The sequence below is a fragment of the Berghia stephanieae genome, chromosome 6 (genome assembly GCF_034508935.2).
Source record: "Berghia stephanieae isolate SIO BIC M18660-M18661 chromosome 6, UCSD_Bste_1.3, whole genome shotgun sequence".
NCBI classification, from domain to species: domain Eukaryota; kingdom Metazoa; phylum Mollusca; class Gastropoda; order Nudibranchia; family Aeolidiidae; genus Berghia; species Berghia stephanieae.
The window spans coordinates 33,914,453-33,930,483 of NC_088365.1; the positions used below are offsets into that span (position 1 = coordinate 33,914,453).

At 33.0% G+C, this 16,031-nt stretch overlaps 1 protein-coding gene across 2 annotated transcripts in view; it reads left to right on the forward strand.

Annotated features, from left to right (window-relative positions):
- Nucleotides 1–10,451: 10,451 nt before the first annotated feature.
- LOC144974922 (uncharacterized) overlaps nt 10,452–16,031 on the forward strand; it is a 65,467-nt gene continuing 59,887 nt past the window's right edge. The window contains exon 1 of one of the 2 annotated variants that reach the window (XM_078918435.1): nt 10,452–10,506. The gene's annotated coding sequence lies outside the window, so the exon portion shown is untranslated. Of the gene's footprint in view, nt 10,507–15,788; nt 15,932–16,031 lie in introns of those variants that run through there. The other variant, XM_078918433.1, reaches the window with a different exon arrangement.

Below are 16,031 nucleotides of genomic sequence, written 5' to 3' on the forward strand. Positions count from 1 at the left end.
AGACCAACAAGAAGCTGGGAACAAGATATATGCGAATGGCTGGGAATGACAGCAACTCAAGCAAGTAGACTGGCGGAAAACCGTAATCTGTTTCGCAAGAAAGTTCGGGAAGCAACGTCCTACGCAGGATCAGCTGACTAGAGAGAGATATTGCCAAGGCTAAGCGCCGTGTCTGAACACATCCCAGTGTATTTTCACACAACTTTCGTGAAATTATTTTTTCACTTTCCAAACCTATCGTGTTCCCAATGGTAGCCAATTTTAACTGATCCGCTGAGCGATAAATTTCACTGTTTCGTCTAAGCCAACATTGACCACATTTACTTGAAGGACAGAAAAAGTATGAAAAAGAAAAATTCAAACACCAGAAGTGCGTTATGTAGACACCTTCAAATCGAAAGTTAAATGATTGCTACAAGCACATCTAATTGCCTCATATTGTAAACAAACGGTTGACCGTTTCTAGTTTCTTCAATGATTGGGTACCTAATTATGAGGAACAATGGTAAGTAGCCTAATTAATTCCCACGCAAATGAGTTTTCTGCCATTGCTTTGCTCAAGTGAGCTTGCTGTTTACCTTTCATTTTGATTCTTTGGATTTTACCGCTACGACGAATTAAATTACGAAGAGTTTCAGTTTCAGTCAATTTTTATAGAGCCCGTTTACAGGTCTATTACTGTCTTTGTGTTGGAATTAGATTACTTGGTTTTGTCCAGGCCCTGGCCGGATACCCTAGCTGGGAGGGAAAGTCAAATGTATAGTTAGAGTTTTGGGAGATGATATCTTTTGTCTTACTGTTATACACTGTATTGTTCTGTTTACATATTATATATGATTTTTAAACATTTGAGTGTATCCCTCTTAGTTGGGACCTATGCTTGTGTCTGGATGAGACTTTTAGGTGATCTCAAAGTAATTTGATAGTGTGCTCTTGGAATCTACATCTATTTCCTATTTGAACAAATTCCCCTTTGTCTTACCTATTCTTGGGTGCTTTAATTGTAATTCTAGAACTTTTTACTATCCCATTTTCTTCCTTTTTACTGGCGCTGATATGACCTTAATGTGTTGCAAGCGCCGTAAAACCCTTAAAAAAAACAAAAACTTTATCTTCAAACTACCACAATTTTGATAACATTTTGGGAATTTTCCTTTTTTCACAATTAAGGATTAATTTCTTTCTTTAAAGGGTACGCTTTTATATTTTATATTAAATACTATTATTGGCCATGTTATGTTACTTATTGTGAAATAAAGATCACTTATCGTTGATCGCATTTTTATGGTGTTGTGAATGGAATTCTCCTGAGGGTGAGAGAGAGTTGGAGTCCCCAGCCTTGTTATTTGCCCCTACCAAGTGGCTTTATATCCTTGTTGTGGATCGGGACTATTTGTAACCCATTGAAAATGTTGCTGCTTGAAGCTTGAAGGAGAAAATAACGATAAGCAGTGAAATATAAGCTTCAATTTAATAAACAGACAGATATGTGGACGTTTCAGGTTTCCCCTTTATCAACAAAACATGATGAATGAAACTCTAAGAATGAATGAGAGATGTGAGAATGGCATCATCGTGTTTTGTCAATATCTCTCATTCATCTTTCATTCATCATGTTTTGTTGATAAAGGGGAAACCCGAAACATCCATATTATCTGTCTTTATTCAATAAATTAAAGCTTTCATTCCATTACTTATCACTATTTATAACCCCTTGTGTCAAACTGGTATTATGTTGGGTTGAACTGGTGTGACTATGTAGTCTTGTGCTATGACACTTGCCTTCATATTGGAATGTCCTGGGTTCGAGTTGTGCTCCTCGCAGTGCATAGTTGAGTCCTTGGAAAAGGCTCTTTACTCACATCTCTCACCGTATTCAGGTGTAAAATGAGTACCTGGCCGTTAACAATGTTGTATCTGTCGGAAAAATTATATTATTGCCTAACAGGCATCCTGTATCGTCCTACATATTAAGTGTTGCTGTTAGCTAAGGATCCATTGTATAGCGCTTAGAGCACGTTTAATGGATATTGCTATATCTAAATGCTAAGTAAGAAAACGGAGTTAAAGTGAAAATGATCAGAATTTATGAATGTTTTTTGAAGTTTGAGAAAGAAAACTCACCTCCTTCGATGAAAGCATTTGTTTTGACTCACATGTTGTCAATAAAGCTTATCATTCAATTTTAACCAGTTAACTGCTGCACTTTGGAAAGACATAATTATAAATGTCAGAAAAGTCGTCTTTCAAATTTTTGATCAATTTTAATGACTCACATTTTGACAAAAGCTCTCAAACCTGGGACCTCACAAGGTCCCAGCTTTGAGAGTTTTTGCCAAGTTGAGAGAATTTAAATCGATTGATATTTGAAGGATTAGTTTCCTGGCCAGATTTTTGAATACAAGTCATTCCAGAGTACGGCAGTTAACTGGTTAAACATGGGCTTCAGCCATACATAATACCATTATGAGACATTGAGGGGCATTTTTAGTTAATGAAAAAGGCATGAACTTTTTTTAGTGGACTGTATTTTTTTTTTTTTTTTTTTGAATGAGCGTGGCCATAGTATACAATAATGGGCTGCATGAGAGATGCTTTATTTATTTTTTTTTTTTTTCAGTTTTGTTTTATCATCTCTTAAAGGTATTGTGCTTAATTATTATTTTTATAATGCAGTTTTGTTTTTAAGACAATTACTATTTTTTTTATCATATATACTTGGTTTTAAATTGTCATCTAGGCAGGGCATTGATGTATTTCCATGACAGTACTAGCTGGATTCTACACACTCTGCAATCCGGCATGCTGGAGCTGGGTGGCCTGATTTTATCTTCATAATAAGTTGTTATCCCCCGTGATCATTTGATTTCGGCACATTCAGATTCTAGCTCACTTCTTGGCTTCTCCAGACAGACAGAGAGAGAGAGAGAGAGAGAGAGAGAGAGAGAGAGAGAGAGAGAGAGAGAGAGAGAGAGAGAGAGAGAGTGTGTGAGAGAGAGAGAGAGTGCTAGAATCCAGCGAGTACTGTGTTAAAATTATTTTATTCCTTCATTTTTACATATTAGAATAGATTTTTTAGATGTTATACTAGAGGCACAAGATAAACTTGTGAACTTTGAACTTTTTGATGTTATATAGACAAGGTTCAAATATAGCTCGATTTTGCTTGTTTTCATTTCATTCATTAATCTTTTGTATTTTGAACTTTTGTCTTTGGTGCTTAAATTAATCTTTAAAATTGGTGTTATTGAAAGACAAGCCAACAGCAAACATGATATTTATCATTTATTATTATTATTATTGATAGGATCTAGCATTAAGGTCACCATCATTCCTATATACTGTAGTATATATCAAAAACTGTTTTTCATGACATTTGACACAAAAATCGACGAAAGGTTTTATTTTCACCATTTATTTTCCTTGATTTAATAACATATATTTTTTTAACCCCCCAAAAATCCTCACATTCTAGATACTTCTAGATTGATATGGGAAAGGTGGGCATAGTTAGGGCGGAAAGGTATTATAGTTACAATATTTCTGGAAAACTTGATCAATGTTGCTTAATTTATAGGAATTTACTGTCAAAGTACTACACAATTCCTGATTGATTTGCTTAACAACTTTTGCTTTAAATGTGATATAAAATGACTTAATCTATATTTTTTTAAAAATTGATTCATGATAAATGTACTTATGAATAAATTATGTTTTGTTTTATATTTGTTATTTATTTTGTGCCACATTCCTGCACAATATTGTATTAATTAGACTAGTTATAACTTTAGTAATAGGGATACTATCATGTACAACGACTTCACCGTGTTCCATGTTTTGTTGTTGCCATAATGAAAATCAAATCATTCCTTCAATTCACAAGATGAACAACTATATTTGAATACAAATATTATGCTATCAATATTTTAAAAATAGATATATTCTTATACAGTCAAAGCCGCTAATTGGAACGCGGCTTAGTTGGGACAGCCGCATAATTGGAACAATTTGCCAGTGACAAATTTTTTTATAGACAATGCTTATACTGATTAATCAGAATGCGCATAAGTTAATTTGAATGATTTGAGAGCATCATCAAAATGTTTTAGAATAGTATTCCATTTAACAGTCAACTAAAAATATTTATAGTAAGAGGAATAGCAAGCTTTGTCTTAAGGTTCTAAACTAACTTTTTCATCAACGGTTAAAATGCTATTGAGTGACTTATAATTCATTCCCTCTTATTTGCTGGATTTTACAAATTGAGCATCTATGGGAACTAAGAGTATTCAGTAAGATAGTGGTTCATGATGCAACTGACTGTTTGCTTTTTAACGAGGCATCATACATTGGTTGAATTATTTAATGTGTTGTTAAATACGGTGAAACAGGCTTCATATTGGAGGGTATTAGTGACAATTTCATCAAAATACATGGTAGTTATTTATGGTCACCCATTTTATTCCAGCATGTAATCATAGCTACAAGTTGTATTGGCGAACGTTATGAAAAACTTAAAGCAAAATGTTAGACAAGCAATTGAAAGCAAGCTCTGTATCACTTTTGTTATGATTATCACAGAAGATTATACGTAGTCTTGATAGGTTGATCCAATCATGAAGGCTATCCAAGGAATCAGTTAATTGAAATGCCACTTAATTGGAGTAATTTCTATATAATGGTGCTGTTCTAATTAAACTGCTTTGACTGTATTGGAACCAAGGTTGTCAATTTTCAGTATATTTACGGAATTCAGTATATTTTCCAATCATGTTCTGAATAGAAAAAAAGAGTAAGTACAATCTTTTTACTGGAGTTCAGTGCTCAAATAGTAATCGGTTGATGTGTTCACGTTAAAGTTCAGGTAGTTTTTGCCTCCTGAATTGGCAACCCTGCGGAATGTTGCACCGATGACGTTGTTTATGGATCGATGTTTGGGGTCTTTTGCGCCCGGCCCCCTCACATCGGATTTTAATTAAAATTTTTAGAGGAAATTATGTGATGATATGGTCGTTTTACTGAAATTTCCAAAGGTTTTTAAGTAAATATTCATATAAATAAGATTGGACAAAATGCATTTTGGGTTATGATTTATTTTCTTGATTACAGAATTTTCTCTGCCTGTGACAGATCAGGTAAATGTAATACTATGAGTTTTAATGCAGGAAGTAGGTGTTTTTTTCACAGGATACTTCCGGTCAAGTACAGGTTTTTTTAAAATCAGCTGTAAGGGGGAGGGAGGGGGGGGGGCAAACTTCCCTGAATAGTGTAGCTCTTGGGACGGGATAGGTCATCCGCCAGTGTCATCTAAATCTCTATAAACCCTTCTTACCATTCACATTGTCCTAGTCCTTGTCCTAGTCCTGGAATCAGACTACCACTACTGTACTTTGATTTTTATCCTGGTTAACCATGGGGTCTTTTCTCGAGAAGGAAGCAGTCAAAATGATTAAATTGGAGGGGTGGGTCGGGGTATATTTATTTCTTGTAAATCATTTGTGCTATTCTTGGTTAAATGTTGATGTGAATGTGTCCCCTTGGCTTTGGCTGATTATGTGTCTGTATCTCAGGCTAGATATTGGGATAGATTGCTCTTGAATATTATTTTAGTCTTTTTTTACTAGTCGTCTTGTCTTACCTTTTATTATAATTGTAGCGCTCAATAAGAGCAATAGAACGTGCCAACGGTAATGAAGAAAAACATATCACAATTGGCACCCAGCATTAAACGACTTCACTAATACGCAAACAGAATGGTTTCAATTTTGGGTATGGTCAAAAAAATTTTCCAGAGTCCATCTGTACATCTGGCAGTGAATGCACTGCATGCTCTCTATTTGGTGGGAAATATTTTGTGATATTACCTGTCCTATTCAAAATACATCAGCGTGGCTCAGCTTTACGGTCTTTGCTTCGTACCCGAAAAGTACCGAGTTTGATCACCCACCGGCTGTATGGCCTTGAGCAAGACATCTCACCCTAGCTCAATTTGCGGCGCTGCACCGGGAGTGATGCCTGGGTTATTCTAGTCTTCCCTTGAAATAGACTCCAGAGATAAATTTCCTCAATGCGATGAAGAATGGGAATTTTGATTTTATTTTTTAAATCAATTTAATTTAATTACCAATTTAATTTTTGCTGCCTGTTTACTGTTACAGAATCCGGGACAAACTCTAGCTCTATGGCCCTTATAGTTATAAAGTACTACATTTAATTTTACCGGTGAACACTGCCAGAATGTATATAGTTGTTAAACTTCTAAAACATCCTATTGAATTGACTACTTTACTAATACTATTTAATGAACCCGATTGTTTCCCTTTATTTATTGATAAATTAATCAGTCTTTGGTGTAAGTTTAATTTTCTATGAATTGAATGGTATTCATTTTCTCCCTTTTCATTTCATATTACAATGAATTCATTTAATATGTTGTTGGCTTGACTAATAAAAATGGAATATTTACGGAAGAACTGTCTTTTGTTGTTATGATTATATTCTACAGTTTTGCCCTATCCTTGACTGTAATAAATCAGTGGAAAGGAATCAGGCAAGAGCTCTCACTCTGTGTTGAACTTTTTATAGGTCCTTGAGCAGACACGCGAATGGATTGTTCGTGTCATCATCGTTTTACTAATATTGAGTTGCTTAGCAAAAGACAATGAATGCCCCTGGGTGGGGTTCCTTCCTCCCATAGTGGGCAGGGAGGTACTTGCTGTGTCTTCTATCCCCCTTTATCTGTTTTCCAATTGCTTTCTGTCTCTGTCTTGGGGTGAGATTGCTTGGTTTTGTCCTGACCTTGGCCGGAGTCTTTGGCTGAGAGGGAAGCAGTCGAATGTATAGCTAGTTTTGGGAGATGATATTTTTTTCATTGTAAATCATCTCTCTGTTATGCACTGTATTTTGCTTTCTTTATATTATATATGATTTGTAAAACATTTGAGTGTGTTCCTCTTAGCGGGGACCTGTGCTTGTGTCTGGATGAGACTTTTAGTGATCTCAAACTAAGTACTTTGATGGAGTGCTTTTGGAATCTACACCTGTTTCTTATTTGAACAAATTCCCCTTTGTCTTCCTTTTCTTGGATGCTTTATTGTAATTCTAGAACTTTTTTTTACTGGCGCTGATATGACCTGAATGTGTTGCAAGCGCCGTAAAACCCTTAGAAACAAACAAAACAAACAATGAATGCGCACTGTGCTATTAAAGTTTAAGAACAGGGCAAATTTTGAGTTTTATGTAAAATCCAGGAAAGGGCATGTAGACATGACATGTGATCAAGGAGTCACAAACAAAAAAAAAGACACATGTAGAGCTGTCCTTGTCGAGCTTAGAACTTGCCGCAACCTATGGTATTAGCACAATGTCAATGAATGTTTCATCAATTAAGCAGGTCATATGGAACCATGATTTTATATTTATAGTATAGGCCAAGTTGCTCTTTGGGCATCCGTACGTACTAACGCTCTTACAATATCCAAGACTTATTCACATTTCTTGGGATATTTGACCTCTCATGGTTGGCAGAGAGGTCATTTTTGCTGCTTCTTCTACCCCCCCCCCCCCTCCCTATATTGGTTTTTCTTTTCTACGTTATTCGTTCTAGATTGCCATTGCTTTGGTTTTCCTGGTCCTGGCAGGGATCTCTGGTGACAGTGAAGCAGTTGAATATATTGTCATTGTAAGCACCTCTCTGTTATGTAATACTATCATAGTTTTTATTCTTGAATATATTGTATTTTGTTTACATTTGAATGTGCCCTTTATAGCGGGATAAGTTGCTTGTGCCTTTTAGGTAGTTTCCAAAAGGCACATTGATAAATGACTCATGAAATCTTCTGGTCCCTCTGGGTGGGGATCCTGACCTCCCATAGCGGGCAGGGAGGTACATATTGTGTCTTCTATCGCCTTATATCTGTTATCCAACATGCTTTCTGTCTTTGTCTTGGAATGAGATTACTTGGTTTTTTTCTGGCCCTCGTCGGAGTCCTGGCGGGGAGGGAAACAGTCAAATGCATAGTTATTGTTTTGGGAGATGATATTTTTTCCTTGTAAATCATCTCTCTGTTATGTATTATTATATTTGTTATTTTTAATGTTTAATGTAAGCATTTGAGTGTATTCCTCTTTGTTGGATTTTGTGCTTGTGTCCGGATGAGACTTATAGGTGGTCTCAAACTAAGAACTTTGGTAGTGTGCTCTTGGAATCTACATCTGATCCCTATTTGTTCCCAATTCCCCTATGTCTTACTTTTTCTTGGGTACTTTATTTGTAATTCTAGAACCTTTTACTATCCCATTTTCTTCTTTTTACTGGCGCTGATATAACCTAAATGTGTTGCAAGCGCCGTAAAACCCTTAAAAACAAACAACAACTTCTGGTCCCTATTTGAATTGGCCCTCTTTATCTTACATTTTTTTGGTGCTTTCATTTCAAATTTACACCCCCCCCCCCTTTCCTTTCCTCCTCTTACATCTCTTATTGTACTGGCACCGAAATGACCTAAAAGTGTCGTTAGCGCTGTAAAACCCATAAAAACAAACTAAATAAACACTCATTTTCATCTAAGTGGAGTGGGGTAATCTGAGAAAAGAGCCTTCCAAAGGCCATATCGCATGGGCCAGAGTGGTTACTATCATAATGTCACCCATTCAGTCAATGACCACAATCAATACCACTTGACGACTTTGTTACCAGACAATTCGTCGTAATGCGAGACGATGACTATACAACTGCACTTCCAATAATGAAGTGTTATAATGATCTGCCTTTTGACTTCCCAAAGTGGGCGGTGAGGTCACTATTGCTATGTCTTCTATTCCCCTTTATCTATTTCCTTTACCTATTTCTAGAATTTGTCCTGGATTGGCATTGCTCTTTTTTTTATTGGTCCTGGCACGGATCCTTAGCTGAGAGAGGGGCAGTTCAATGTGTGGTTCTTTTTTATTTATTTATTTATTTATTATTATTATTATTATTATTATTATTATTATTATTATGATCATTATCATCATCATCATCATCATCATTATTATTTATTATTATATTATTATTATTATTATATTATTATATTTTTATTATTATTATTATTATATAAAAATAAAAATAAAAACGATCTGAGAGTGTTCCTACTTCGAGCATAGGAGAAAACAAAAACCTAAAGAACAAGTAATCCACGAGTTCGTCCTCGCCCACACAAGTTGGAATGTATAGATCACACTTACCTACTAATCCAGGATTAACTAATACCGTTATTAACGCAGTAATCGGGAAGGTTTATTGGATTAATAATTGATTCTAGTGGTACGCAAATAGAGCGGTCATGTAATGTAGTAAAGCCAATTCATGATTTTTTTTCTTATCACATATTGGGATGATGAGAGACTGGGATAGATAGATGTATTGATTAATAGATATATAGATAGAGAGAGAGAGAGAGTGAGGAGGGGATATATATAGATAGATAGATAGATAGATAGAGAGAGAGAGAGAGAGAGAGGGAGAGAGAGAGAGAGAGAGAGAGAGAGAGAGAGAGAGAGAGAGAGAGAGAGAGAGAGAGTATTCAAGGTAGACCGTCTGGTCTAAGGACTGTGTTTTCTTTTCACACTTCTAAATTTCAAAACGCCTCAACTTGAAATAAAAAGAGGCGCCCAGCGCAGCGTACCATAAAGGATGCTAGTTGAGTCAATTGTAGGATTCGACACTTCAGACCGATTATCCCTATTACTTGACATACGATCTTTATCTTGAACGGCCTCTGCTGCTGCTGCTGCTGCTGCTGCTGCTGCTGCTGCTGCTGCTAATAACTTTAAATGTTCTCTCACGGATCCGTCCTGCTTGCTGTATCCGATTAAATCCGTTCCACTGGCATCAATGTAACATGCAGACGAAATGAAAAGCTCTAAAGGGACATCCAGACCAACCGAGGGCGGAATTAAACAGTTAACTGTCGTACTCTAGAAAAACATGTATCTAAACATTTGGTCATAAAACTCGTCCTTCAAAGATCGATCAATTTGAATAACCCTCATCTTGGCAAAAACTCTCTAACTTGAGACTTCGGGAATGAGTTTTGTTTCTTTACTTTAAAAGATAAAAATACGAATTGTGTTCATTTTTACGTTTAACTTATTTATTTTATTTGTCTAGTTCATTCCGACATGTTGTCACGGTGGTCACATCTGCATTTTATTATTGACAACTTCTGTCAGTCATACGCGGATTTGGCGATTCTCACCCTTACGTATTGTTAATCCGGTGCTTAGATGTAGACTAGCCTTTAGGCATCAGGTAAACGGTAAGTGTTTATACGTGGTTATTAATAAAAACAACAAGTAAACCAGTGCGATCAATCCAGTTCTTCTATACAGTAAGAATTGCGGTGGTGTTATGTCAGAGACTGATTGAGATCGAAGCATGCTTGGAACAAAACTGGATTATGTGAGAATTTAATAACAGGACTTTAGTAGCTGTATTTTGTGCTTGGCTTGGATCCGTTTTGTCGGGTTTGTATTCTGATTGGTTATAATTATTTCCTTTTTTTAAAAACAATGATAACGACGGTGTTTGAGATAAAGAAATTGACGAGGATAATGTCCACCTCGTAAACGAGGAAGTAGTAGTGATGATAGTAGTGATAACGATGACGGTGATAATAATAATAATGATGATGATGATACAGATGATAATAATATCAATGATAATAGTAATGATATAAATATAATATTAATAATAATAATAATAATAATAATAATAATAATAATAATAACAAACATAATAATGGTAATGATAAATAATAATAATAATAATGATAATAATAATAATAATAATAATAATAATAATAATAATAATAATAATAATAATAATAATAATAATAATAATAATAATAATAATAATAAATAATAATAATAATAATAATAGAAAAGAAGAAGAAGAAGAAAGAAGAAGAAGAAGAAGAAGAAGAAGAAAAACAAATAATAATAATAATAATAATAATAATAATAATAATAATAATAATAATAATAATAATAAATAATAATAATATAATAATAGTAATGATAATAATAATAATAATAATAATCATGATAATAATAATAATAATAATAATAATAATAATAATAATAATAATAATAATAATAATAATAATAATAATAATAATAATAAATAAAAATAATAATAAATATAATATAATAATAATAATAATAATAATAATAACAACAAACAAAATAATAATAATAATAATAATAATAATAATAATAATAATAATAATAATAATAATATAATAATAAATAATAACAAACATAATAATAATAATATATAATAATAATAATAATAATAATAATAATAATATATATAATAATAATAATAATAATAATAATAATAATAATAATATAATAATAAAATAATAATAAAATATAATAATAATAATAATATATAATAATAATAATAATAATATAATAATAATAATAATAATAATAATAATAATAATAATAATAATTAATAATATTGTATAATAATAAATAATAATAATAAAATAAATAATAATAATAATAATAAATAATAATAATAATAATAATAAAAATAATAATAATAATAATTAATAATGATGATGAATGATGATTGATGAGATGATGATGATGATGATGACAATAATAATCAATTCAAACAATTATTATATATATTATTATTATTATTATATATTATATTATTATTATTATTATTATATTATTATTATATTATTATACATATTATTATTATTATTACTATCATTATTATTATTATTATTATTATTATTATTATTATTATTATTATTATTATTATTATATTATTAGTAGTAGTTAGTTAGTATAGTAGTAGTAGTAGTAGTAGTATATAGTATAGTATGTAGTAGTATAGTATAGTATAGTAGTAGTAGTAGTATAGTAGTAGAAGTAGTAGTTAGTAGTAGTAGTAGTAGTAGTAGTAGTAGTAGTAGTAGTAGTAGTAGTAGTAGTAGTGTAGTAGTAGTAGTAGTAGTAGTATAGTAGTAGTAGTAGTATAGTAGTAGTAGTAGTAGTAGTAGTAGTAGTAGTAGTAGTAGTAGTAGTAGTAGTAGTAGTAGTAATAGTAGTCCTATTATTATTATTATTATCATCATCATGATCATCATCATCATCATCATCATCATCATCATCATCATCATCATCATCATTCTTTGTCATTTTGAATCTGACTTTTAAAAAAAGCACTGTTCGGTCGAAAGGATTGTGATAAATTTTTACTGACTTTAAATGGCCACAGGAGCTGAGGATGTAATCTAATGTTCTATTGTGAACGATTTATAGAAGTACATTCAGCTGGCACTACATTCAATGTGGTACTTTATTGTAGTACTTCACTTCATTGAATTTTCACATTCATACAACACCGGGGTCATTCCAAGAATTCATTATCATTACCGTACAATACATCAAAGTATTATTCCACAAAAGGCGTTATTTGCCTATCATTCAGACGTTTTCGTTTTATGTCGTTAGGCATGATTGCATGTGGTTTATGGCTAGTTTGGCTCCATGGAAATATATTTTCACTTCTTATTGTTTTCATCACAATATTGCTATGAAGAAATGGATTCCATTTCAGCTTGTTCTTTAAATCGAACACAAATTTAAATGTTTCCAAAACTTAAAACCAGGTTCCACCATTTTTGTTCTTTCAATGAAAAAAAATGAAAGAAATAGAACATGTCCATTCAAAATGTTTTAAATAAGTCTAGACCGACGTATACATATATGCAGGTCTGATGTCCGAACATCCTTATGGGCTTAGTTTAAAATTGTTGTAATGGACAATATTGTGGGTAATTTTTTTTTATAGATTTCCATTACAACGGGCCCATAAGGAATTGGGTTATCAAACCTGCAAATATGTACACGTCGGTCTAGGCTCAATTGATATTAATTTACTTTATACAAATTTCTATTAAAGTTAAACATTTTAGTTCCGCACTTTTATTCATCACATTTTAGGTCATTAAAAGACATCCGTTTTATCAAAGCCTGTATTCGATAAACCCTCTTAAAACTCAAGAAAACTCCTTTGGTTACACCAGGTTTCGAACCGCAATCATCCGATCTTAAAGACGAATTAATAACCATTCACTGCACTACTGCTCCGACCTCTTATCTCCGATTTTTATTTTTATTTTAGTCATAAACAAAAAAAAAAATGGTGATATAGCAAATTTCTATAAATTAATTTGCTTTTTAAAATATTTTCAATTAAGAATAAAAATAAACATAGACGTCTAATAATTTTTTTTTTAATCAGCTTTTAAATTTCTGTTACCGAAAACATTAAAAATATGCATTTAATGCTTTTTATAGCAGAACCTTTCAAAATGTATAATGATAGGTATTTCTATGTATCTAACCTCTGTAACCCCTACCATCTACGAGTATAATGTACGGTCAAACGTCCAATGTACTTCACATGTTAACCAGTTAACTGCCGTACTCTGGAAAAAGTTGTATTAAAAAATTTGGCCAGAAAACTCTTCCTTCAAATATCGACGGTTTAAATAACCCTTATCATGGTAACAACTCTCAAACCCGAGACTTCGCTAGGTTTGCTTGAGAGTTTTTTTGGAAAGATGAGGGTCAATTTTAATCGATCGATTTTGAAAGGACGAATTTACTGGCCAACATTTTAAAAATGTTTTTTTTTTTCCTCTCCAAGAGTACGCTACAGTGTGATAAGGCATTTCTTGCCCTACAGATCATTGAGTATATGTACACACAGTACACCGGATTTTATGTCATTATCCAACGGGCTACAGAAGGAATACAGCTGTTATGTTTTATTCATATCGAATCGCCAAAATACAAAAGGCTGGTTGATTGTTTTGTAGAATGATCTATTTGTAGAATAAATGACCGATACCCCGTATAATACAATAAAGTTGAGTTTAAATAACATTTTTTAATTAAAAACCAGACTAACACCATGCTTAATTAAATATAGGGTTTTGTAACGATTCCACACGATCAATGCTTTTATAATATTAAGACATATAAGCAGGTCAAATATGGAATACACACACAAAAAAATGACATAGCCGTATATTTGGGACCCCTTATGTACCAACACAATGTACAATACCTGCTACTCCCTGAGTCCAGTAAGGTAAAATGGGTAAATTGTCTGAAAGCCAGAGACATTTTGCTTATCATTTCAATTATCTGGTAATTGACCTATCTCATCATCTTAACTGTATTGAAGAGCGCCCCCCCCCCCCTTTCAAATTTATGTTGTTTTTTTGTTTTTTGACAAACGTTTGTGAGTGTGTGTGTGTGTGTGTGTGTGTGTGTTTCATTAGACATTTCCATATGTGCATATTTCCGTAGACCTTATTCTTTCCTACAACTTGGAGGAAATCAGACCGCCACAAATCCCATGAACTTTACAATGAAAAGTTCCAGACTTCAATGTGCTTGTCACTTTTCAAACATTTGTTATTCTTATCACCTCATTTATTATTACCGTTATCTAAAAAGACAAACACCAAAGTCTTTTTTATTCAATCAGGTCTCACCGTTGGATAAACTAGATATCGATCCATTGACGCAATGGATTTCCCGACTCGTCTTTTGATATGATTTTAAAATTAGGTGCTTTCGACCATATCTGGCAGATCCAGATACCCAGTAACTGCTTGATGGACAGTTGGTGGGTGGTATACTTCGTTATCTAAAAACTTGATGCATTCCAAACATTTACGTCACAATTCAAGGCGATCATGGTCAAAGTAGAGTAAAAAGTAAGAGGTATTAAGTAGTGCTCAAGGAAACAAATGATCTTATTGGTTGAACTATTGGATACAACTCATTGTTCATTTTCTTTTGGTTACGTCTTGTATCTTGACGTAATTTTTAGGTCAGTGTCAGGCTATGGGTTAACGCTCTCCCCAGAGTCTAACTCCGTTTGCGCACTGATGAATTGTCGAGCTAACGGGACACCCTATTCAACAAAAATGTGATACGATTTGGTTCGAGGTCTTCAACAGTTGAAGGAGTCTCACTCGACGGGTGTTTATTTGCAGGTCTGATAACCCAAATTGCTATGGATTCATTGTTGTAATGGAAAGACTCTCAAACCAACGTAATATATTGTCGATTACAACAATGTTAAATCAAACCCATAATTGCGTTCAGCCCTGCATATAGGTGCATGTCGGTCTCACGCCAAGTACAATAAATATCGTCTGAAAAACAATAAAACTGATAAGAACTTATGAAACAAGTCCGGAAAAATTTGAAAAATTAAATTTGAAATCAGTGACTGCAATCCTATTTTTTAATTGGCTAACTTTGTGTTATCTTGGCATTGGCCTTTTTGTTTTGACAAAGAAATAAAAAAAGATTGTTTGTCGTTGTGAATTATCTTGTTTGATTTATGAACTTTTTGTTAGGCTTTAGAGCATAATAAACTAAATTAACTTTGCTATCGAATCCTAGTGCTTTTCCCCCTGCTTTACGCATTTCATATATTATAATATCTAAAATTGATTATCTTTTGCTTCACGGATTTACTCGTTATGTATTATTATCATTTATTTCTTGATTAAGAAGTTTTGGACAGAGGGAATTATTCCGATTGTTAGCATGTTTACCGATTTCAAGGTTCCTTATAAATCGATTTAATTCTTCAGTGCATTAGAGCCACCCCCACTTCCACCACAATAATAGCCTGCATGCTACAAATGGGCGTCACTCAAAGTGTTAGACATTATCATTACATTTACAACAATATAAGTGTAAAGTGATATAACTGGTATATATATCTTAATTTATGCTGTGATAGTTTCCACATTTCTTTGAAGAGCAGTTTCTTCTGCTGTGTGCATTCAGATTCTAATGGATATTTGGCACTTCAACATATTATACGATAATGGTATTTATTTGTTTCAATTTGTAGTTCACTTCATAGTCCGATCTATTTGATTCTAGTGTTGATCTTTTTATCCTTTTGATAAAGTAAAACCTTAGCTATA